This window comes from Empidonax traillii, unplaced genomic scaffold, assembly GCF_003031625.1.
Source record: "Empidonax traillii isolate 1590-97213 ecotype Southwest subspecies unplaced genomic scaffold, ASM303162v1 scaffold1173:size253290, whole genome shotgun sequence".
NCBI classification, from domain to species: Eukaryota; Metazoa; Chordata; class Aves; order Passeriformes; family Tyrannidae; genus Empidonax; species Empidonax traillii.
Genome location: NW_020956366.1, coordinates 181,658 through 207,075, shown reverse-complemented (window position 1 = coordinate 207,075; position 25,418 = coordinate 181,658). Strand labels below are relative to the sequence as shown.

Sequence of the window (25,418 nt, the reverse complement as noted above, 5' to 3'; positions counted from 1 at the left end):
TGTATAAATTCTCTATTTTCACTGAATCACTTTGGAGCTTTTACCTGGCCTTAACGGGTAAACCTCCCCGACGTCGTAATGAATAAATACCTGCTGTTCATAGACTAAAATTCTGTCTCTGAGCAGTTTTTTGTTCACCTGCCCCTTTTCTGGGCATCACTAGAGAGACATTGATTATTTATTTCAGAGCTGCCCAAGACTGGGTGCTCTCTGGTATTCCACAAATCAAGCACACCCACTGGACATTCTGCACCATTATTTATACACAGAAGTTCAGTGTTAGTAACTTCCCAAGTACAGCCCCTCTATTATGATTGCTTGGTAATTTCCATACAAGCTATGCAATTCCAGCTAACTTCTAAGCATGCCCAAAGGAAGGATCTTCACCTGGGCAGGGGTCTTTTTGACCTTCAGGTGTGATTTTTAGTATTATAATGAAGATAGTTCAGCTAAGAGATACATGGTCGTTGAGTCTTTTGCCAAGTTGGCGTACATCAACATCTTGATTTACTACATCCTTAAAGTTTGTTAATTTCAGGATGTCCTTGACAAAGGGATGCTAACTATTTGTTCCACTGATTAAGTGCCATTTCTCACTTATTAGGTAAGTCTTAATTAGCCAATTTAAAGTATATAAAGAATATCTAGATCTAAGATAATTTTGACATATTCCACATTTTGCAACACCTTTGCAGTAGGCCTCTCCAGTGAGCCAACAAGTGCTTACTTGACTCCCTACCGCATTACAATCTGCTTAATCACAGAGGAGCAAAGAGAGCTCTCTGAATTGCGGAAAGAACTTCAGATCTGAATATTCCTTGAAACAAGACTAAAATTCAAAGTTATAGTCTTTTCACTTTATTAACTGTAAAAGAGGTAAAGAGAAAGAAAAGGAAAAATAGAGAAAAGTTGGAAAAAACTAAGGTCACTTTAAAAGCATATGACAGTTTAACACCACACTGCTACCTTTCTGCTGACATGGGGGGGAGAAAGCAGTTTTTGCCTTTTTTTTTGTTTTTCTCTGACACTTGAGATGTTATCTCAGGCCTTGGGGGAGGGGGAGTGTCTGGCATCTTTTTAGAATGCAGTTTCTGGAATCCTGCTGTGGCAGAGGTTTGACCAGAGTGATTCCTGCAGCTCACGTTTTACTCTGGTCCACTCGGGTTGCTTGCTCCAGGGAGGTACAGCTTGCGTCCTGGGCAGCGGGTTTGCATTCTGTCTCTTGGGGATGAAGGAGCAGGGGTTTCCACATCTCACACACATAGTCTGACTGGTTTCTGTTCTCAACCAGGCTGGCAACATCTCAGCTCCCGGTAGCAGGCTTCTTCACAGGCAGTGGTGAGGACGGGGGCGGGGGAGAAGGGTGATGCACTTCAGTCTCTTTAGGCAGAGAGACTTGCAGAGTGGGTGCCTCTCTTCCCCTCCTCTCCTGCTTTAGCAAGGTTTTTGCCTTCTTTTTTATGGACCTCCAGAGGGCTACTTACTGTCTATGCTGCACATAGTCTTTTCAGCTCTTCAAAGAGATATGATAACCAGACACAATGACGAAGCATTTTTTGAAGCATTTTTCATATTTTATCAGGTCCTTACACCATACCACACTCACACAGCGTAAAGGGACTTATAGACCGTAATTGCCTCAAACACTATTAAGATCACCAAGGACTTTGCCCAGTGTTGTGGTTTTAGCTAGCTCTCGTAGCCAGGTGGAGAATTTTCTCCCTTTCCCCTGGATGTAAAGATAAGCACTTCAGATTACAAAAGACCTAACCCCCATGGCTGATGGGCGGACATTAGTCTCCTAGGAGACAAGGCAGATAAGGACTTGCACTTTACTTTTTTTTTCTCTTGTCTCCTGGGCAACGAAGTGGGAGGAGTTCGGGGGGGGCTACTGTGTGGCTGGCACGCAGGTTGGGAGGAGAGTCTGGTGTGTGCCGGTGGGGTTTGGGACCTGCTGCGAGCTGCAGATACTGCCTGGTTCTTTTCTTTCCTGTCGGAGGGGAGTTTACTGCTGCTCTCTGTTCAGCTGGTGCTGGCTGCAGGCTCTGCTTAAAGCGAATCCTAACCAACTGAAGTTCGTGAGTTTTCTTCCATTGGGAGAACTTTCTGTTTTATTGCTTTTTTTTCCCCTTCCCCCTCCCCCCCCCCTTTTTTTTTCAGTGTGGGACGGGAAGGGGAATCGAGTTTTTTTGGGTTTTTTTCTCCGATATACCCTGGGGGTGTTGCTTTTTCCCCTTCCCCCAACCCACCTGGTGGCAACCAAGGATCTCACAGAGCCGCCTTGTGACGGGCACTGGACATTACAAGTTCTGCTCCTCCAGTGATCCAGCAGCGCCACCTGGTGAATGGTATAGGACATTACAAGTTTTGCATCTTCAGGACCCGACTGCGCCCCCTGCTGACTGTGGTTGGAACTGCACCAAAGGGTGCAAAAAATTGAACTATTTAATTTTCCTTTTGCCGGTTTATCGGTTTTGTTCTTGAAGGGGATTATTGGTGGGTATAGGAGTATTGCTTGGTTGTTTTACTTGGGTTTTTTTCCGTGTTCCTGTTAATACACACATACCTTTAATAAAGGGCTGTTATTTTCCCTTTTCCATAATTTGTTTTCCTTCAATCGGAGTCTCTTAATTTTGGATTTATAATTGCTTAGAAAAGAGAAGTTTGGGTCTTTTTCTCCTAATCCATCCTTAGCAAAAGACCCTTGTCTCATTTAAACTGGGACACCCAGTTAAGCCACTTGACAGAACTTGAGATAAGATAAAGGTGGTACTATTGTCCAACTATCTCAGGTCTAAGGAGAAGTAAACAAGGCTGGGGAGAAGCATGTATCCACAAGGAAAGCCAATTCAGCAGCTGTGTTGAAAATCAGCTCTGGTTGGGTCAGGTGGGAGGAGACTGTAACCCACCAACTCAAAAATAAAGACTGAGCCTGGGACATTCACATTCACATGAAGGCCTGAGGGTATTTATCCCTTCTGATAGGGCATAATTGGTTCAACTACGCTGATGTGAGAGGCAGCTGACATGTTTTAGAAGGGGTCATAAACCATCAAAGACCCCCAAAGTGCCCCTAGACTCATTTCTGAGGCCTTCCACCAGAGGACTGCACATGATCCACAGTGTTGCATAAGACAGTATAAAATTTCCCACCCTGCAGGGGAGATACCTGGGTGTTCCTGCCTGTGGTGGGTTGACCTTGACTGGACTCCAGGTGCCCACCCAGTCGCTCTATCACTCCCCAGCGGTAAAGGGGAGAGAGAGTAAGACGGAAAATGACTCGTGGGTTAGGATGAGGCAGTTTTTTAAGGCACAAGCAAAGTAAAAGCTTGCACGTGCAAAAGCAAAGCAAAAAATAGCAAGGTTTATTCTCTACTTCCCATCAGCAGAGATATCTGGTTGCTTTCCTGAGAAGCAGGGCTTCAGCACACATAATGGTTTCTTAGCAGGTAGCCATTGGAAACAATGAATGCATCCCTTCCTGTGCCTTTCCTTAGCTTTTATATCTGAGCTGACGTCATATGGTATGGAATATGCCTTTGGTTAGTTTGGGTGATCTGGTTTACTTGTGTCCCCTCCCAGAAGGAATGTTACAGTGCTGATGCTGTGCTCAGCAGTAGCCAAAACACTGGCATGTTATCAACACCCTTCGAACTCCCAATGCAAAGCACCTGGAGCATCTCCTCCCCCTCCTTATGCACTGACCTTGATGTCTACCTTGTCGTTCCCATATCCTCATTCTGCTCTTCCCTGGCTGGAATTCTTTCTGTGCAACAACCTTCTGTTCTTAAATATGTTATCACAGAGGCATTACTATTCCTCCTAATTGGCTTGGCCTTGGCCAGCAACAGGAAGTCTGTCCTGGAACCAGATGGCATTGGCTCCACAGGACAGGGGAAGCTTCTAGCAGCTTCTAACAGAAGCCACCCCTGTAGCCCCTCCCCACTACCAAAACCCAGCTACAGAAACCCACTACACCTTCTTCTCCTCCATCCTCTTCCTCCCTTACTAATCACTGATATGTACCTGTAACTTGCCTTATCCATTTCTTCTTTTTCACTACTGGAGGAATTACTGTAGTTGTTGTGGTTTGAGTCCCTATCTCAGTCATAGCATCCTCCAATGCAATTTGGGTCCCTGCCTCCACTACAGTCCTCTGAAGCTACTGAACTGTGGTTTGATAGGCACAGACCAGGCATCAGTACAGGGTGAGAAGCTACTAGTTTTGATTGGGTTAGGCAAGGCACCCTTCCATCAGGTGACAGGTCGGTTTGCCAGGGTTGAATACCTGTTCTGGTGTGAAGTCCGAGGTAATGGGAGGTGTCAAACACCCTAAGAACATGCTCAAATCCTTCCACATAGCCTCCCATCCAGGAATTTAACACCTCAGGGCACATCCCAGTATATCATCACCTAAAGTTTATTTTCTCCTACACTAGGATAACACCAGATTCCATAAACTCCATAGTGTGTTGACAGTATTAGTTAATAACAGTAACAGTACTAAACAGCTCACATAAGGATTAGCAAGGAGCATGGAACACTTCATTATAAAACCATTCATATCAGTGTTAGAGAGGAGGGAAAGAGTGTATTCCTCCATCATCCCCAGAAGATAGCTCCCCAAGCATAACAAGGACATAAGTGTAAGCGCAAAGCACAGAGCCGTCATTTATATTAGTATGTTCCTAAAGCTGAGCAAAATAAAGTGATAAGCAGTGCAGTCAGCAAACTCCGTGTCCCGCATAGGAGCTTGCTATTCAATAACTGTTATTACTATAGCATGCAATATATATATACATATATGTAACTGCTTTTATCTTGCCTCACACTGAGTGCCAAAAAAAGACTGTGGTGGGTTGACCTTTGCTGGATGCAAGGTGCCCACTCAGTTGCTCTGTCACTCCCCAACGGTAAAGGGGAGAGAGAGTAAGATAAAAAACCATTCATGGGTTGGGATAAGGCAGTCTATTAAGGCAAAAGCAAAGTAAAAGCTTGCACACGCAAAAGCTTGCATGTGCAAAAGCAAGGTTTATTCTCTACTTCCTATCAGCAGAGATGTCTGGTTGCTTTCCTGAGAAGCAGGGCTTCAACACACATAATGATTTCTTAGCAGGCAACCATTGGAAACAATGAATGCATCCCTTCCTGTGCCTTTCTTTAGTTTTTTTATCTGAGTTGACGTCATATGGTACAGAATATGCCTTTGGTTAGTTTGGGTGATCTGGTTTACTTGTGTCCCCTCCCAGATGGAATGTTACAGTGCTGATGTTGTGTTCAGCAGTAGCCAAAATTTCATTCATTTTAGTGGTTAGGTTTCACGAACAAAGATTTGAGAACAGCTCTACCCACACTTGCTACAAGCGCGCTGATAGCTAAAAAGGCCAATGAGAGATAAACAAGTCCGGTTGCAGAAGGCACAGTAGAAAGACTTCCTAGGTGATATCGACAAGATGCAATTCTTCCTGCATTGTCTTTTCTTCTCAAGAGTGATCCTGCATTTCTCAAAAGAAGCAGTAGTGTTATAGATAGCGTGTCTCCAGACCTCCCAACTGGAGGCCAGGGTAGACCAATGGCGGTAATCAATATGACCAAGGATGAGAGATTGTTTCAGAGAGTCCTTGTATCTCCTCTTCGGGGCTCCTCTCTTGGGGCAGCCAGTGGCAAGTTCCCCATAGAGCACGATCTTAGGGAGGTGGTAGTTCTCCATCCTGGAGACGTGCCCTGCCCAACGCAGCTGTGTTCTCAGCAGCATGGCCTCAATGCTCGTGACTGCTGCCTGTTCAAGGACAGACGTGTTGGTCACATAGTCCAGTGGATGTTTAGGATTTTACGGAGGCAGCGTTGATGGAAGCATTGTAAGAGATGCAAGTGGTGGTGGTAAATGACCCATGATTCAGATCCATATAAAAAAGTAGACTGTTCAATGGTTCTGTAAATGCTGATTTTTGTACTTGTCTTCAGGTGTTTGTTTTGCCACACTCTTTTATGGAGTTTACCGAAAGTTCTGTACACCTTTGTTAACCTGTTGTCTACTTCTGCATCAATCTTACCATCCGAGGAGATGATGCTTCCCAGGTAATTAAATTGCTGGACTGATTTAAGCTCTGTTTCACCAATGGTGATATGGGGATGATGGGAGACTTCCTGAGGTGCAGGTTGATAGAAAACTTCTGTCTTCTTCAAGCTGACTTCCAGCCCAAAAAGCTCATCAGCCTCTGCAAAGCAGGATGTTAAACGCTGTAGAACTACTTCTGTGTGGGCAACGAGGGCGGCGTCATCAGTGTAAAGTAGCCCATGGACAAGATGATTTAAGGTCTTAGTGTGGGCCTTCAGTCGCCTTAGGTTGAAAAGGCTCCCATTGTTATGATATCGAATGTAGATACCGTTTTCTTCATCGAGGTCTGCCGTGACCCTTTGGAGCATCATGCTGAAGAAGACTGTGAATAAAGTTGGTGCAAGAACACAGCCTTGCTTCACACCATTGGCTATTGGAAAGGGTTCAGAAAGTGCATCGCCATATCTGACTTGACCGCGCTGGTCCTCGTGAAGCGAGGTGATCATTTTGAGGAATTTGGAAGGACATCCTAAACGTTCCAAAATCTGCCACAGACCTTTTCTGCTCACAGTATTGAAAGCCTTGGTGAGATCAACAAAGGTTACATAGAGTTCTTTGTTCTGTTCCCTACACTTCTTTTGCAGCTGTCTGAGAAAAAATACCATGTCTGCGGTACCTCTGTTGGCTTGGAAACCACATTGGCTTTCAGGTAGAAGATCTTCTGTAATGGCAGGTATTAATTTGTTCAAAAGAATTCTTGCAAGGATTTTACCAGCAATGGAGAGCAGAGTAATACCTCGGTAGTTTGAGCAGTCTGATTTATCTCCTTTCCTCTTGTACAAGGTGACAATGACAGCGTCATGAAGGTCTGAAGATAGTTCACCTCGTTTCCAACAGCGCACCACAAATTTGTGAAACTTAGCATAGAGTGCTTAACCACCATGCTTCCAGACTTCAGGTGGGATTCCGTCAACCCCAGCTGCCTTGCCAATTTTCACCTGCTGCATGGTTTTAAGAGTTTCTCCCATAGTGGGGGCAGTGTCCAGTTCAGTTTTCACCGGTTGTTGTGAAATGAACTGCATTGCTGAGTCTTGAACTACACGGTTGGTACTGAGGAGAGTCTGAAAGTGTTCAGACCATCAATTCAAAATGGAAACTTTATCTGTGAGAAACTGTCCCAGTTTAAATGAGACAAGGGTCTTTTACTGAGGATGGGTTAGGAGAAAAGACCCAAACTTCTCTTTCTAAGCAATTATAAATCCGAAATTAAGAGGGTCCGATTGAAGGAAAACAAATTATGGAAAAGGGAAAAATAACAGTCCTTTATTAAAAGGTATGTGTGCATTAACAGAAACACGGAAAAAAACAAGTAAAACAACCAAGCAATACTCCTATACCCAACAATAATCCCCTTCAAGAACAAAACTGATAAGCCGGTAAAAGGAAAATTAAATAGCTCAATTTTTTGCACCCTTTGGTGCAGTTCCAACCACAGTCAGCAGGGGGCACCGTCGGGTCACTGGAGATGCAAAACTTGTAATGTCCTTTACCATTCACCAGGTGGCACTGTTGGATCACTGGAGGAGCAGAACTTGTAATGTCCAGTGCCCGTCACAAGGCGGCGCTGTGGGATCCCTGGTCACTGCCACGTCCCTCTGACATACCCTCCCGGTATGTCAGAGGGAAAGGAAAAAAACAAACCAAAACCCAAAAATAACAACTCGATTCCCCTTCCCTTCCCACACTGGGAAAGGAGAGAGGGAATTGGGGGGAAGGGGGAAGGAAAAAACCCAGCAATAAAACAGAAAGTTCTCCCAATGGAAGAAAACTCACAAACTTCAACTGGTTAGGATTCGCTGTAAGCAGGGCCTGCAGCCAGCACCAGTTAAGCAGAGAGCAGCAGCAAAACTCCCCTCCGACAGGAAAGAAGAGAACCAGGCAGTGTCTGCAGCTCACAGCAGGCTCTGCTCAGGGCAGAGAGCTGAGTTGACACACAGCCCCACCTCCCAACCTCCCTCCAGTCACACAGTAGCCCCCCCCCAACTCTTCCCCCTTTGTTGTCTAGGAGACTAATCTCTCGGTCATCAGTGGACCCAGCCAATTCTTTTTTTCACCTGATGACCCATACACAGAGCACACACGCAGGGGGAAGGGAAAGAAAAATTCCTTGCTAAAATCAGAACTATGACAGAAGCATTTGACCATCTGCACTGAGTAAAGGGCTTTGAACCTGGTGTGTAGGACCGTAAACTGTTTTCAGAGCCTCATAGAATCCCCTGTAGTCAGTTGTATCTGCGCATAATTGGATTTTTTCTGCTGGATTGGTCCACCACTTGTTCTGGATGAGACAAAGTTTCTGTTGTAGCTTGCTGCATGCGAGTCGAAAGGCTGCTTTTCTTACATGACAAGATGGCTGAGCAAGGTGGGCTTGGTGAGCAGTTCTGTTCTTATTCAACAATTCCTGGATCTCATGATTGTTTTCATCAAACCAGTCCTTGTTTTTCTTGAAGGAGAACCCTAAGGATTCTTCAGAGGACTGCAGAATGCTATTTTTAATAAGTTGCCAGAGCGCTTCGGGAGAGGGATCTGTGGAATGAACTTTGAGCCTGGATTGAAGATTTGCCTGGAAACTGTCCCTCACTATAGTTGTTTGAATATTGTTAACTTGAAGTCACCTTCTAGGAATGCTGCCCTTTTTAGGTTTGAACTTCAGGTGAGGGTTAAGTTTACAGCGCACAAGGCGATGATCTGTAGCCAAAATACTGGTGTGTTAGAAACACCCTTCTAGTTCCCAATGCAAAGCACAGCACTGTGAGGGTTGTTATGGGGGAAATGAGATCCATCTCAGCAAGACCCAATACACCACCTGAACCTGAACGTATATTAACCCATTGAACTCTATGTTTCATGCACTTTTCCCCACCCCTGATGGATCAAGACTGCCTCCATCACTTGGACCAAGGGACATCTAAATTGCAGCAATCAGGTCTTGTTGCTGGATCCATGGGTGGTGATATCTTTCTATTCTTATGCTTTATTTCTCTTTCTTTCTTTTCCCTTATACATTTTCTTTAGTGATATTTTTACGCTTTCATATTGCTATATTACTATAGATAATAATAACCAAAATGGCTCCATACCTGCTTTCTGTTGCAACCAAATTGTCCTAAAATAAACCCTACATATATATATTTACAAACATCAATCATTCAGTGTCGTTTCACTCTAATCCACCCTAAGGAATCTATTAACAAGAACCTGAGTTACCCTTGCTTTCTGGGGCAGGTTGTAACGCACTGTTAGACAAGTTTCCCTCATTGGCTCAGTCCCAGGTTTCCCACAGCACAGTCCCAGACCCCTGGTCCCTTTGAGCAATTGAATTGTGATGCAACAACCCAATAACAGCCCAAGGTGGTGCCTCTGGAGAAGGACCCCAACAAAGGAATCCCTGGGTTTTGGTGCCCAAAAGTCTGTGTGCATGCTCTTCACATGCCACTTCACATGCGTCTTGGTCCAATCTTGATTTTTGACCTGGGGTCTTCTTGTTGTTCATTGTCTCTTTCAGAGTCTCTGGGTGACTGGCCACCTTTCCCCCTCCAGCCAGTGCCGCAGGTCCCTATGCCCTTTGTTAGGCAAAGGGTCAGCACCAGCTCGTGTTCTGAGGGTCCAGCCATTTCCCACCACCCAGAGCACAACCTGCATATCCCACTGCAGCTGCACACTGAGCTAGCTATCTGCAGTAGCGGTATTCCTCAACGCTGGAAAATCTTTCTTAAAATGTCTCACTTCCTGCCTATTTCTGATAGGAGCAACTTGTACCGGTATGTTTTCAACAATTGCTAATAATTCAGAAAATAAAAGTAGATGTTGACAAAGAAAACTGCAAATCCCAGTTTAAATTTTTTCAGTGTGCAAGTATCCAATCCACACATGGAGTCGAGGTATTTGTTTATTTTGTCTGCTCAGGGATGGGTGCTGGATGTTAAATCCACAGTTAGCACACCCTCCGTATGCCAGATATTCATATTTATACACTTCAAACAGTGAAAGATCAACATTGCCAATATATGCAACAGTCTAAAGCTATAGCCACTGGCTATACATTCCTTCATCTCCATGTAAAGATACAGTACATGAGTATTTTACTACATATGTTCTATGGGGAAGGACCTTATGTGAGTAAGGGACTTCTACAGCCAGTGGGTGGGGATTTTGCTGTTAATGACTAGAGGTTAGCACAAAGTTCAAGTAAAGTTCTTCTTTAACTTCATCAGCAGTTTGTTACTGTGTTATCTCCTGGTTTGATTGGATTTATGGTGTCATCCAATTTTTTTCAGGTCTTGGCTCCTAGTTTCTGCTAGCTATCTACAGAGATAATGTGTATTATGTATACAACAAGTGCAGGGAGTGTTATTCGCTCTGAGAAATTAATTTAGCCTCTCCATAAAAACTTCTAACTTACTAATGATTAACACACCTTTTACAGTCTGGTTTAGAGTCACAGATAAAATGTTACCCATAGAAAACAAAATAGCAGTAATTCTGTGTATATACCTAATTCTGGAATGATAAATGCACTGATTTTCAGATAGCAGTGTGCTGGAAGTGTAAACTTTTCTGTAAAACCTTTTCAGATGTTTTTAAATTTTCTGTAGGTAAGATAATGAAAACTAAGATATAAAGTCTGTTCTTCCTTCTAAACAAAAGTCTTTCAGATAACCTAAGTGATAACAATACCACCAAAATACTTTGTGGCATATATTTAATTATCATTTTCTAAGAATCACAGAATCATTTAGGTTGGAAAAGACCTCCAAGATCATCAATTCCAACCTTTGACCAATCACCACCTTGTCAACTAGACCAGAGCACTGAGTGCCACACCCAGTCATTTTTTGAACACCTCCAGGGATGGTGACTCCACCACCTCCCTGAGCAGTCTGTTACAATGCTTGAAAACCCTTTCAGTGAAGAAATTCTTCCTGATGTCCAACCTGAGCCTTCCCTGGTACAACCTATTTTTTCTTGTCCTGTCACTGGTTGCCTGGGAGAAGAGGTCGACATCCACTTGGCTACAACCTCCTTTCAGGTAGTTGTAGAGAATGATAAGGTCTCCCCTGAGCCTCCTTTTCTCCAGGACAAACAGCCCCAGTTCCCTCAACTGCTCTTCATAGGACTTACTCTATAGACCCTTCCCCAGCTCCCTTGCCCTTCTCTGGACTTGCTCTAGCCCCTCAGTGTCCTTGTCGTGAGGGGTCCAGAACTGGACACAGCACTCAAGGTGGGGCCTCACCAGTGTAAAGTACAGGGGGACAATCACTTCCTTGGCCCTGCTGGCCACACTAGTTCTGATCCAAGCCAGGATGCCATTGGCCTTCTTGCCCAACTGGTCACAGCTGGCTCATGTTCAGTCAGCTGTCAACCAGCACCCCCAGGTCCTTTTCTGCTGGACAGCTTTCCAGTCACTCTGCAGGACCCAGCACTTGGCCTTATTGAACCTCATACAATTGGCATCAGTCCATTGATCCAGCCTGTCCCGATCTCTCTGCAGAACCTTCCTACCCTCCAGCAGATCAACACTCACACCCAACTTGGTGTTGTCTGCAAACTTACTGAGGGTGCGGCTCGATCCCCTCGTCCAGGTCGTTGATGAAGATATTAAACAAGATTGGTCCCAATACTGAGCCTCGAGGAACCCCACTGGCCATCAGCTGGATGCAGCACCATTCTTCACCACTCCCTGGGCCCAGCCATCCAGACAGTTCTTAACCCAGTGAAGAGTGCACCCATCCAAGCCATGGGCTGCAGCTTTTCCAGGAAAATGCTGTGGGAGAAGGTGTCAAAGGCTATACTAAAGTCCATGTAGACACAGCTTTTCCCTCATGTACTAGGCTGATTACCTGATCATAAAAGGAGATCAGGTTGGTCATGCAGGACCTGTCTTTCCTAAACCCATGCTGGCTGGGCCTGATCCCCTGTTTGTCCTGCATGTGCCTTGTGATTGCACTCAAGATGATTCTGTTCCATAAACTTCTCTGGCACTGAGGTCAGGTTGACAGTCTTGTAGTTCCCCGAATCCTCCTTCTGACCCTTCTTGTGGATGGGTGTCACATTGGTCAATCTCCAATCATATGGGACCTTCCCAGTTGGCCAGGACTGATGATAAATGGAGAGTGACTTGGTAAGCCCTTCTGCCAGCTCCCTCAGTACCCTCTGGTGAATCCCATCCAGTCCCATAGACTTGTCAGTGGCTCAGTGGCTCAGCAGGTCACCAACTTCTTCCTCTTGGATTACAGGGGGTCTATTCTGCTCCCTGTCCCAGTCTACCAGCTCAGGGGGCCAGTTGCCCTGAGGATAATGGGTCGTCCTGTTAAAGACTGAGGCAAAGAAGATGTTAAGTACCTCAGCCTTTTCCTCATCCTTAGTGACAATGTTCCCCTGCCTCCCCCTTTCCCCCCCCTCCCCCCACCATCCTATAAAGGATGGAGACCTTGCCCCTCCTTTAGTTGTTGATGCATTTATAGAAACACTTTTTGTTGTCTTTCACAGCAGTGGTCAGATTGAGTTCTGCTGAACTTTTGCCTCTCTAATTTTCTTTCTACGTGATCTAATGACATCCTTGTACTCCTCCGAGTTGCCTGCCCCTTATTCCAATGGTCATCAACTCTTTTTTTACCCCTGAGTTTCAACCAAAGCTCCCTGTTCAGTCAGGCTGTTCTTCTTCCCTGCTGGCTCATCTTTCAGCATAGGATGATGGCCTGTTCCTGTGCCTTTAAGGTTTCCTCCTTAAAGTATGTCCAGACTTCCTTGAACCCTTTGTTATTAAAGACTATTTCACAGGGGACTCTCTGAACCAGTGTCCTGAACAGGCCAAAGTCTGCCCTCCAGAAGTCCAGGGCAGAGGTTTTGTTGACCCCCCCTCCTTACTTTTTTGAGAATTGAAAACTCTATCATTTCATGATTGCTGTGCCCAAGACAGCCTCCAACTATCACATCATCCTCCAGACCTTCTCTGTTTGCAAACCACAGGTCCAATGGGGCACATTCCCTGGTTGACTCACTCACCAGCTGTATCAGGAACTTATCTTCCACACTCCAAGAACCTCCTAGACTGCCTCATCTCCGCTGTGTTGAGTTTCCAGCAGACATTCAGCAAGTTAATTTTTTGAAGTTGTACAGTATATTAAATTCAGAGTTACCTATTGTTTAATTAATAAAATATTCCAATCAAGCTTAAACTATTTCACAAATTTAGTATATACTTGTTAAAAACAATATTGTAAACAAAAATATTACATAAGCATAGATGCAACAGCATAAATATTACCGATTTATGAGGTCTTATGAGATATAAAGGGAAATTATTGTCTCCCTCATTTGGTTGACAGGATTCAGACCTGTTTCTAAACCAGAGCAAGTCAAAGTAGGATTAAAACCTGAGTCCCTGTTTTAGAGACACTGAACTACTGCAGAGTAGCATCTCAGATGTTCTTGCCTATGACTTGTAAAAATTCTCAGATTATTTTTTTTTTTTTTTTTTTAGAAAATATGGATGCTATCCTTTTCTCAGAGATAACTATGGTAAAAATGTCCTTTGACTATGATAAGTTCTCAATTTCAGCCTGCATTTAGAGGTTTCTCCTTTACTTAGATGATTTACTTAGATGCAAGATTATCTTTCTGGCCCAAAACCCAAGCTTTCCAAACTATTTTTATTATTCAGTTCTCCTATATACCATATCTTCATGGGTGTAGCCTGCATCTCAGATAACCAACACCCTTTTAGAAGTACCAGACCTTGAGAATAAACACTTAGATAACATGTAGAGGATCAGAGGAAGGAGGAGGTAAACTATTACGGAGTAAAAGCTGCGGAGTAAATCCTTTGTATGCAGTCCACACTTATAAAACTGCTCAAGTGAAGAGGATTTTTCTGTTTATTTTAAAGAAACTAAAGTTCCACATGTGAGGAAAAAAAAAGTGTGGTTCTTTGAATTGTTACCAGTTACTTTCCATATCATAGAATCATAGAATCACAGAATCAAATGGGTTGGAAAGGACCTCTGAGATCATCAAATCCAACCCATAATCCACTACCACCACAGTTACTAGATCATGGCACAAAGTGCCACATGCAGTCTCTTCTTAAATACCTCCAGGGACAGGGAATCCACCACCTCCCTGGGCAGCCCATTCCAATGTCTGATTACCCTCTCTGTAAAGAATTTTTTCCTAATATCTAAACTAAACCTCCCCTGGCAGAGCTTGAGACCATTCCCTCTTGTCTTACTGATAGCTGCCTGGGAGAAGAGACCAACCCCCACCTGGTTGCAACCTCCTTTCAGGTAGTTGTAGAGAGTGATGAGGTCTCCCCTTAACCTTCTCTTCTCCAGGCTAAACAATCCCAGCTCCCTCAGCCTCTCCTCATAAGGCTTGTGCTCAAGTACCTTCACCAGCCTTGTTGCTCTTCTCTGGACCTGCTCCAATGACAGGGTTTGTAAGGAAAAACCCTCTCGCAGTCCATCTAGTAAAGACAGAGCTGCCGTGATGCAATCCTTAGTGCTGGCTAGAAACGCAGACACCAGACACGCAGACAGTTCGGAGGCGGAGAGGCTTTATTCAAATTTCCTGCAGCTTATCAAGGCTACTGCGAAGAAGGGAGGGGCTAGGCTACTCGGCTAGCCAACGAGAGGGGACGGGAGGTTAACACCCAGTAGGAACCCAGGAACCAGGGAGAGACAGGGGAGACAACCAATGGGGTTAGCATAGGGATGTGGCCTGGTTCTGTGGGCAGAACAAACATGGCGCCGCACATAGCCACCGCTTGGGGACAGGGTGAGGGAGGTATTCGTACATAGGATAGGGGGACCCGAAACAATATATAAGAAATAAATAAGGCGGATTAATTACAAGCAGGAGTTTACTCATGTCAAGATGCCTGGAAGCTGTATTGTTCGGGGGGGTTGGAGAGTTATTTAGTAGTCGGGTACTGATAGTCTACTTGCAGTTACTTCTTGTTGTTGCCTATAGTTACTGTACAGAGGCGAGGCGGGAAGCCTGTAAGACAATGGGACCAGCTAGGGCTCATTGCCAAGGGACCACGCAACCGGGACAGGGAAACAACCTGATAGGTCAGTTAAGACAACCAATGGACTGGCAAAGGGAAGTGAGATGGCCCTGAGAGACCCAATCGAATCCAAGAACAGGGGGTATATCACCTTTTAAAGAAGAAAAGGAGCGGGGCTCACCATGGGAGGAGCGAGGGAGTGGTTATGTAAATCAAGAAACTTTAAAAGGACTTGTCCCTCCCATTCTTGGTGTGCTCAGATTTGGCCATGAGGCCGATGCATCCAATGGGTTGTAATTAAAGTTCTTTGTTTTACTTTATTTGACCGTCTTCGAAATTTTAATTAGAGATATTTCTCACAGATAGATTCTCGATATGGAGTTTCCTGTGTTGACTTCAGGAAACTGCACTCTCATCTGTTTCTCCTCTACTGCTGCTGTTTCCAATGTGTGTATTCCACGTGGTTTCCCACAATTCCTCCGTTTTTATTTAATAATGAAACATAGACTTGAGAAACATTGTGCATCACCAGACCTTGAAGACATTTGACTATACAGGAGAGAACACACAGAAGGATTAATAACACAAACAACCCTAAAAGCAGAAACAATAAAAACTTTTTTAGGGATGATGAGAGTCCTTCTAAAGAGATCCAACCAAACATGTCATCCCAACTAACCTCGTTCGATTTTTGGATCTGTCCAATGAGTGAGCAGAGCTCGTTTATTTGGGAATGGATGGACTGAGAGTGGTCTGAGAAATTTAGGCAACACAGACCTTCAAACTCACTGCACTCATGTCCATTAACTAATAACAGAAAATCTATGGCCGCTCTATTTTGCAAAGTAGTTTTTTCAATTTTTTGTGAATCCAGTAGAAGGTCTTCCAGTAATAGGTCTTCCAGTGTTGTGCTTGTAGCGTTTACCTCTTTGGCTAGCCAACATCCCATGTTTGACAGCAAATGTAGGGCATGCGAGGTCCCAATTGCTGGAATGATTACATTGCCTCACATATCTCGATTATGAGACCAAAAATTGAGGTTAGAGTCACAGTCCTCTTTGAATTCTTGTAAATTTTGAGATTTGAACAGGGGATGTTGGTAAGTCTAAGGGTCAGGGGTTGCTTGAGGGACTGTATTCCTTTTGATTGATATCTCATGTTTTGTGATTTTTTGGGGGGGATCATTAACTAGGGAAGGCAATGCCTTAGCAGGGTTATAAAATGTTACTTGTCCAAAGGTGCAAGGTCCTCCAACTGCCTCTTTAGGGATTTATTTCCATACCCGGAATCCACAGATAGGGAGGGAGATTCAATTTTAAAGGGTATTTTCTCCTTGCACCAGAACTCAAAACTGGAATAGGCTCCATATGTTACATTAAACTGCTCTTTACTTTTCCCCTCTGTTTTTGTACAAAAATAGAAACAGTGGGTTGAGGGGAGAGTACCTAAAATTTTTAATTCTTCTGGGTAATTGTTGGGAGTTTGCAAAATGGTTTCAGGGTTTTGGGGAAACAGGGCACACCTTGGTTTTTGTTTCTGTCTAGACCATTATACCATATGGAAAGTTGATCTTGGAATCTAGACCGTTTCTTAGGGGACCAAGGTATTGTGAGTAAACGTTTTTAAAGGGTTGGAGGGATCTGAAACTGAGAGGCACACTGGATCAGTATTCAAAGACTTAGCTAGGGAAAATCACATGTTGGTATGGTCAGTTGTAACCCAGTCTGGTAGGGGAGGCATGGGAGACAGTTGGTATGAGATCATGGTCTGAGGGCTTAAGGTGAGGATGATGAGGAGGGAGATCATGGTGGTGATTAATCGCTGTTGTAGAACTTCACCAGGCGTGATGGAATCCACTTAGGACTGGAACCTGTAGAGACACAAACATGTCCCCTTCCCCAGGCAATAAGTGGAACAGGGTCAACACATTCACCTCTTATCTTTATAACTAACTTTAGCATCGGTACTGATTTGGTTTCGGTGTGCCTTAAAATGCCTTTCTATAGGAGACGTCTTGATCTAATCTGTTTAAGAAATTGACCACATATAAGGTCTTATTTAATTTTTCTTGTGGTGTAAGTCCAATTGTTGCATTCTGTTGTTTGGTTAACATATTTTTGAGGATCTGATGAGCTCGATCTACTACTGCTTGGCCAGTGGAGGAATGAGGGATCCCAGTGACATGGGAGATACCTCACTCACTAAAAAACTCTTTTAGAGAGTTTGAAGTGTAAGCTGGTCCGTTATGTGTTTTTATGGTTTTGGGGATACCAAGAACTGATATTGCAACCATAAAGTACTTTTTAACATCTCGAGCCTTTTCTCCTGCATTGGCTGTTGCAGCAATAGCACCATAACATGTGTCAATAGACACACAGATATATTTTAATTTCCCAAAGGGTGGATAGTGTGTTATGTCTGACTGCCAGATTTCTAGGGGGTTTATGCCTCGAGGGTTTATTCCCTCAGATGGTATAGGAGTGAGTCTCTGGCAGTCAGGGCATGCAGAGACAATTGTTTTGGTTTGTGGCAGGGTAAGATTGAATGATTTTTTTAAGGGATTTTACATTTTGGTGAAAGAAGCTGTGGGACAGCTTTGCTTTTTCAAAGTTGTTTGGTATAACTGCAGTTTGTGCTAGGTGTTCTGTATTAGCAATTTGGTCTGCAATCTGATTTCCTGCTGCAATGGGCCCTGGGAGAGAGGTATGAGTGAATATGGATGATATGAAATTTATGTTTACAATGCCCAATTTCATAGATTTGAACATATGAGCCAATTGTAACTGAGAGATATATTTTATGTATGAATTTTCAATTCGTCGAACTACTTCGAATCAGAAACAATATTCAAGGGCTATGGAAATAGTTGAAAAGCACAAATGATTGCAGAGAGTTCTGCTATTTGAGGAACCTTTTACCTTGTGCTTGTCAAATATCCACTCTCCTGCTGCAAACCAGGTGACTACTGCATTGGACGTTTTTCCTGAACCATCTGTGAAAACAGTCCTAGCACTAGTTAGTGGAACTGGTGAATAATTATGTGTTAGTACTGGTTGTGTTAGGGTTAGTAGCTGTAAAAATGGAACAGATGGAAGGTGAACTGAAAATTGTCCTCTGTAATCTGTGATGGCTAACTGAAAATCAGAGCTATTAGTTTGCAATTGGTTTAGTTGAACAGCAGACATAGGAAAAGAAATGACGTCTGGATCTCTCCCTAAGAGCTGCCATGTTGGGGCCTTAGCAGTTTTACACGATTATGCTGAGTTCTGAAAAGGTCAGGAGTTGACGGTTAGACAAACAAGAACAAGTTTACGGTTACAAGAATACAGAGGTCAGCAGAAAGCAGGATGTGAAAAACAGCGATAACAGAAGCTTTATCCAGGAATGTGTGCTTTAAGACCACCAATCGATGGACTGCCTGAGGCACGTGAACAATGTATGCTGACCAATCATAATAGCATGCTGTGCTCATGATCGCATGTCCAGGACTCAAAAGAATATATATTGTGTGGCCTCTGGATAATAAAGTGGATTTGAATTTGCATCTTATAGATGTGTCGTTCTTTCCCGCTTGCTTGAATGCCCGCAGCACTCCCAAAACCACAATCTGCTTTTGTGACAGACTTTGGAAAGCATCTCAGAGTATGTGGTGATCAATTTGGAAAACTGGGAACTAAAGAAAACCCATTCCCATAACAGAAAGTCTTTGCCTTTTACATCTAGTCCTATTACAGCATAAGGTTGTCTGATACCTTTAAAGACTACTACAATAACAGGTAACCCACAGACTTTTCTTTTGCTTTGACAAGAACTCAGTGTCTGATTAATTTCTTTTAGTACTGCTAAGGCTTTTTTTTGTTTTTCAACTTTTATAGATTTTAGAAGTAGATGTGCGGTGAATGTAGATTTTAATGTATCTGTATTATATCCCTTACTCTGTAGCATAATGTTTACACATACTCAACCCTACTACCCCATTTCATATCAATCCCTCTAAAATTCCATTAGTGTGTTTAGTCTTCTTTTCGAGGTTAAATTGTAGAAAAACACCTTAAGACCTGGACCAGAAGATATCACACAGACACAGCGACCTTCAAGCCCAGAACTTTGGAGGAACTCCAAGGACTGTACATGCTGTGAAGAAGATGAAGATGAGGAAGAAGAGGGTCCCAAATGCCCCCAGACCCAATTTCTGAAGAGACGTGTTGGGGGGGCAGAATGGGGCAGAGCCAGGGGTGGACAAATCTGGGATTGGATGGACCTTATTATAAAATCATAGAACCATTGTCTGAGGGTGCATGCGTCATTTGTATTCCCTGGGTCTCAGGCCTGAGATTAAAGGACATGCTCTCTTTATCTTATACACTAATTGGCCTGGAGTCTTTTTCTCCATGGTCTTAGGCAACACCCATAAAAGTCTGTTGAATTCATTTAGTCCATGACTTCGGGCTCCATCTGTTATAACAGTCTTCCAAGCAGGAAAGATGGTGTGTGGTGTTGGATTGTTGCATGTTGAAGCCAGTTCTGATTCCATCACCTCTGTGCTTGTCCGGTTTTAATCAAAGTTCATTCTTCATTAACATGGTGATAGAAAGTGATTCATGTTCAAATTCCCAAATCCAGAGTGGTAGAGACAGATGCCATGAGGTACTCAGTGCAGTGATGAGCATATAGCCACCATAGAAGTGATAATACACAGTGCTAATAGTTATTAACATCATACAATTTAGTTCATTGGTTATTCTCACCTGTTACCTAAAATCTGCCCTTAAAAGAAACCTTTAAGACTCAATTTGTGAGTTTTAGAAACCAGGCATTCTTTTATTAAGATGGTTTGCATGATTTCAGCATACCAGGTGCCCTGGGAAGGAGTTCTCCAAAGTGCACACAGAGGTATCTTCACTACGGCTTCTATGTCAGTATTACATGATTATTAATTTTTTATTCCACTCATTTCTGTTACATATTCATGACATTTCCCAATGCTTATTAGCATATATACATATCCTCATACAGTCTCTGAGGGGCTTCATTGAGGGGTTTCATTTAGTGGCTTCAGCAATCTTCTCCGTCTGGAGCCCCCAAAGTTCTAAGTGACTGCCTTATAAACTTCTTCAAGACAATTCACCTGGTTATAGAATAACTGGGTGTTGCTTGGCTGGCTTCCTCAGTTCCCTTCTTCATTGTTTCCTCGCCTTGCTTGGTTGATTTATTTAAATTGAGGCACAGTAATTTTCTATGGTACATTCTGTTGCAAAAACTATTAGTTCTTGTTACACCTTTAAACTCAAATATCCCACCCAAAATCCAATCCCCTTGAGGCACACACTGAACTTCCCCATCCTCCCTCATCATCCACCAAGTGCACTCAGGTCCTTGAGCAAAAGCAATCCCACGGATAGTTTTTCCCTTTGCCTGAGGCAGGAATAATCCAGCATGCTTTTAATGTTGTATTGGGTTTGTGTGGCCAGGTTTTGGTAGCAGGGGGGCTACAGTGGTGGCTTCTGTGAGAAGCTGCTGGAAGCTTCCCCCATGTCCAGCAGAGTCAATGCCAGTCGGCTCCAGGATGGACTCACCGCTGGTTGAGGTTGAGCCAATCAGAGATAGTAGTAATGCCTCTGTGATAACATATTTTAGAAGGAGAAAAATTTATTGCGCAGATGCAATTGTGGCCAGAGAAGAGTGGAGTGAGAATATGTCAGAGGAACAGCTCTGCAGACACAAAGATCAGTGAAGAAGGAGCGGGAGGAGGTGCTCCAGGCACTGAAGTTGATAGTTGACAGTTCCCTGTCTCCCTGTTCCACTGGGGAGGAGGAGATAGAACCTGGAAAGGAAGGGGGGGGGGGAAGGTGTTTTTAAGATTTACTTCTCATTATCCTGCTGTGACTTTGTTGTTAATAAATTCAATTAATATCCCCAAGTTCAGTCTGTTTTGTCCATGATGGTATTCAGTGAGTGATCTGTCCTGGTCCTTATCTCAAACCATGAACCTTTTGTTATATTTTCTCTCACCTTTCCACTTCTTGGAAGGGAGTGATAGAGCAGCTTTGGTGGGCACCTGGCGTCCACCCAAGGTCAACCCACACAAATGTGCACTACAGGAACTTTATCCTCTTCTACAGTATGTAAAATTTTTCATTGAACAGGGCCAGTTCGACTGGCAGATCCCCGATGTTGACTAACCAGATGGCTTTTGCTAAATGTGTATCCCAATGTTTGAAGGTCCTACCACTCATTGCTCTCAGTGTTGTCTTAACCAGTCTATTACATTGTTTGATCTTTCTGGAGGTTAGTGAATGACAGGGGATGTGATACAACCACTCAATGCCCGGTTCTTTGGCCCAGGTGTCTATCAGGTTATTTCAGAAATAAGGCCCATTGACTCAATTTTTTCTGAGGTGCCATGGGGCCATGAGACTTGTTTCTTGGTTGCTTAACCCTAAATAAGCAACTTGCTTGGTTTTCCACTTTGAGAAACAGGACTCTATCAAAAACACCAGTCAAGGTCAAAACACTCCTTTTTGATCCTAATTAACTGAATGCAGATGCTGTTGGCTTAACTTGTTCCCACAGGGCTTGAGATAAGAACAGTGTAATAATTGAAATAGAGTATAATAATAATAATAACACTAATAATAAAAGGAAAAAGAGACAGAGGAATAAACCCCCAAAACCCTCACAGTACAATTGCTCACCACCTGCTGATCGATGCCCAGCCCAGCCCTGAGCAGTGATTGGCTCCTCACAGCCAATTCCCCCCAGTTTATATACTGGGCATGACGTTCTATGGTATGGAATATCCCTTTGACCTGTTCAGGTCATCTGTCTCAGCCATGTTCCCTCTCAGCTTCTTGTGCAGTTCCTCACTAGCAGAGCACAAGACACTCAAAAGTCTGTGAATTCAGGTAAGCAGTACTTAGCAACAACCAAAACATCAGTGTGTTATCATAAAATCACAGAATATCCTGAGTTGGAAGGGACTCTCAAGGATCTTTTAAGTCCAACTCCTGGCCCTGCATAGGACAACCCAAGATTCCCATCATGTGCTGTGAGCATTGTTCAAATGCTTCTTGAAACTCTGTCAGACTTGGTGCTATCACCACTGACCTGGGGAGCCTATTCCAGCGCTCAACCACCCTCTGGGGGAAGACTCTTTTTCTAATATCCAACCTAAATCTCCCCCGACACAACTTCAGGCCATTCCCTTGGGTTCTGTCACTGGTCCCCACAGAGATCAGTGTCTGCCCTTCCCCTGCCCCTCACGAAGAAGCTGTAGACTACCATGAGGTCTCCTCTCAGTCTCCTCTTCTCCAGGTTGAATAAACCAAGTGACCTCAGCCGCTCCTCATACATCTTCCCCTCTACACCCTTTACCATCTTCATGGTCCTCTCTTTGGACGCTCTCTAATAGCCTACTGTCTTTCTTATATTGTGGTGACCAAAACTGCCCCCAGGACTCGAGGTGAGGTCGCCCCAGTACAGAGCAGAGCAGGACAATCTCCTCCCTTGACCTACTGGGGATGCTTTGTCTGATGCACCCCAAGACATGGTTGGCCCTCCTGCCTGCCAGGGCACTGCTGACTCACATTCAACTTGCTGTTGACCAGGACCCCCAGGTCCCTTTCCACAGCACTGCTCTTCAGCCTCTCATTCCCCAGTTTGTATGAACATCCAGGGTTGCCCCATCCCAGGTGCAAAATCTGGCACTCACCCTTGTTAAATTTTGTATGATTGGCGATTGTCCAACTGTCTAATTTGTCAAGGTCTCTCTGCAGGGCCTCTCTGCCTTCGAGGGAGTCAGCAGCTCCACCCAATTTAGCATCGTCAGTAAACTTGTTTAGTAACCCTTCCAGTCCTGCATCTGTAGCTGTAAAGAGCTATGTAGCTTATTAGTGACTGTATAGTTCACCTCTGTGGTCTAAATTATGTAGTTTATCATTCTTTGTGAAGAGTTTCAACAGGCAGGAATTTTATAAGGTAGAAAGTTCCTCTATCTGTGAAACAGGACTGATAAAAGGGACAAAAACCAAACACAAACCTAGCAAACCAGTTAAAACTGGTCATAAACCTTGAAACCATTCCAGAAAACATGATGCTGTGCCAAGAGCAAGTGGTCAAGAAAAGGACAAGCTGAGGAAGAGGGAGGAGACGACCACCAGGGGTCAATCATGACCACCAATGGGACCTCCAACTCAAATTCAAGAGGAGTGTTGAGGGTTTTGGAACTAGGAGGGACAAAATGAGGTAATGCCTGAATTTGTAATTAGGTAACAGAAAAAAACCATGGAATCTTTGTAATTTGACATGCACAATTTGGAATACATTTCCTGTGCATCTGGCTGCCGTAATAAAGAATGCTTTTGCTTTCTAATACTTGAAAAGAGTCTTAAAGAGTTCTTTCCCTGGCTTTTCTGGCATCATGTCCAAGACATTTATGAAGATGTTGAAGAGCACTAGGCCTAAGAGGGAGTCCTGCAGAATCCCACTAGTGACAGGTCACCAGTCTGATGTTACCCCATTCACTCTGCTCAATCTGTGAGTCAATTGCTCACACCCTGCATGATGTCTTTATCCAGCTGTGGGCTGGACAGTTTGTCCAGAAGGATCCTGGGAGAGACAGTATTGAAAGTTTTACTGACATCCAAAAAGATTATACCAACTGGCTTTCCTTGATCAACTAGATCAACTAGATAGGGAATTTTGTCATAAAAGGAAATAAGTTTGACAAGTAGGAATTTCAGGTCAGTCAGGCTCACCTCCATGCCCAGGAAGGTGATGAAACAGCTCATCCTGGATGTCATCTTTAAGCATGTGGAGGAAAAGAAGGTTATCAGGGGTAGTCAACATAGGGGAAAGCACGTTTGACCAATTTGATAGTCTTCTATGATGGAATGACTGGCTGGGTAGATGAGGGGAGTGCAAGTGCAGGGTCCTGCTCCTGGGGAGGAATAACCCCAGGCATCAGTACAGGTTAGGGGCTGACCTACTAGAGAGCAGCTCTGTGGAGAAGGACCTGGGAGTACTGCTGGATGACAAGCTGTCCCAGAGCCAGCAGTGTGCCCTGGGGGCCAAGAAGGCCAATGACATCCTTGGATGCATCAGGAAGAGCATTGCCAGCAGGTCAGGGAGGTGATCCTGCCCCTCTACTCAGCCCCAGTGAAGCCTCACCTGGAGTGCTGTGTCCAGTTCTGAACTCCTCAGGACAAAAGAGATACAGAGCTCCTGGAGCAGGTCCAGCAGATACTGTGGAGATGATTAGGGGACTGGAGCATCTCTCTTACAAAGAAAGGCTGAGGGAACTGGGGATGTGACTGAGAGGGGATCTTATTGTTGCCTTAAAGATCAGGAGTCAAAAAATACTCCTCCAAGGTTCTGGGTTTGAAGGTAGCTTTGTCTATGATGGTATCTTGTTGTTCAGGCCTAGGGTGCAAATGTTCTTAGAATGAAGGCCTGCCGTGATAGAAGTCTAAACAAGCTAAAGAATTTAGAAAATTCAATATGAAATAGGGAAAAGGGTTGGGAAAGTGTAAACTACAATTCTAAAGTGTGAGAAACTACACAACTACTTCTAAAATCTACAAAAAGCTAAAAATCCTAAAAATACAAGGGCATCTTATCAATATATATAAGTATCTGAAGGGAGTGTGTCAAGAAGATGGGGCCAGACTCTTTTCAGTGGTGACCAGCAACAGGATAAGGGGAAATGGGCACAAACTGAAACACGGAAACTTCCATTTGAATATGAGGAAAACCAGAAATTTTTCATTTTGAGGGTGGCAGAGTGTGGGGATTATGTAGGCTGAAGACCTGGAAAGAACCAGACCTTAGCAATAGGTTTCAGGCCAAGTAAAGAGCAATTCATTACAGGAATGGATTGCAACCCCAAAAGCCTGCCATGTTCCCAGGTAACAGCTAGCAGCCAATCAGATGCTGCGTTTTCTGTTTTTGCCTTATAAGGAATACTTCCATGTTTGTGGGAGGTTATAAAAGGCTGCATCCTTTGAATAAAGTTGTCTTAGTTCCATACCCTGCTGAGTCTGTGCCTCATACATCACAAATGGTGCTCCGTAGTCAGGCTTAAAATAGAATCATAGAATCATAGAATGGGTTGGAAAAGACCTCCAAGATCATCAAGTCCAACCCCTGATCCAACTCCAATTACTATATCATGGCACTAAGGGCCACATCCAATCTCTGCTTAAAAACCTCCAGGGATGGTGAATCCACCACCTCTCTGGGTAGGCCGTTCCAATGCCTGATTACCCTCTCCGTAAAGAATTTCTTCCTAACATC

At 44.0% G+C, this 25,418-nt stretch overlaps 1 long non-coding RNA gene across 1 annotated transcript; it reads right to left on the bottom strand.

The window, feature by feature from the left end:
- Positions 1 to 6,880: 6,880 nt before the first annotated feature.
- Positions 6,881 to 22,700, bottom strand: LOC114069058. Its single transcript, XR_003573713.1, has 3 exons — positions 22,542 to 22,700; positions 15,133 to 15,135; positions 6,881 to 6,891 (listed from the first exon to the last, which is right to left on the bottom strand). It is a non-coding gene; the product is annotated as an uncharacterized LOC114069058 (long non-coding RNA).
- Between the last annotated feature and the right edge of the window lie 2,718 nt (positions 22,701 to 25,418).